The sequence below is a fragment of the Sinocyclocheilus rhinocerous genome, unplaced genomic scaffold, assembly GCF_001515625.1.
Source record: "Sinocyclocheilus rhinocerous isolate Xijiao unplaced genomic scaffold, SAMN03320098_v1.1 scaffold174, whole genome shotgun sequence".
Classification (NCBI taxonomy): Eukaryota; Metazoa; Chordata; class Actinopteri; order Cypriniformes; family Cyprinidae; genus Sinocyclocheilus; species Sinocyclocheilus rhinocerous.
In genome coordinates, this window is record NW_015646289.1 from 1,308,900 (window position 1) to 1,309,798 (window position 899).

Sequence of the window (899 nt, forward strand, 5' to 3'; positions counted from 1 at the left end):
TATATATATATATATGTATATATAAAGAAATGTTGATAGTTAATTGTTTTTAGAAAGGCCTTTTAATTTAATTCTAAAAGCATCCCCCTTCAGGTCAGGGTACATGTGTCTTTCTGCTAATGGCTTTTTAAGGAACACATGCACATCTCTCAATCATCATTGTATTGTGTTGCACAATGAAAACTATGGAGCTTTGATCATAAAACCAAGCATTTATCATCTTACGGAGATATATTATATTGACAATGGATAGTTATATGCATTTTATGTAAGTAGCCGGTTATACTGTTATAAAGCTCTCATTGATTTACATTACAAGCTATCAGAATTTCATCATACTATTTGGCCATATAAATCTAATTAACTTCACAAAATTGCATATTTTTGCTCAGTTTGGGCCTCTGAATAAAACAGGTGTTTTTTTCCTCCTCGAATGTGAGTACCATATTCTCCATATCAAGCTATATGCCATAAAACCCTGATTTATAAAATATAATACTCAATATCCCAGCTAACCGAGAACGTTCTAAGAACTTTGGTTAACATTCTGGCAAAGTTCTCTTAAAGGGGTCATATGATGCTATTTTGCGAGCTTCAGCTTTCAAAGTAAATATCAAGACAGTTAATAATGTCGTTCGTTTTACCATCAGTTCAAGCCCGAAAGGGCAACAGAGTCGCGTGACAGACACAGTGATGATGCAGTACATAAGCCGCGGTTAAGACAGCTGACGTGCTATGATTTCTGACAGGCAGTTCACTCTCCTGTGATGGGACCCTGTTCCCCTCACACACACACACACACACACACACTTTACGCGTTGCGTTGCATCGTGCCGCGTAAACATAAAACCCTGTTTTGTGATCAGAGAAATGACAAACAACAAGTGCTATTCTACACT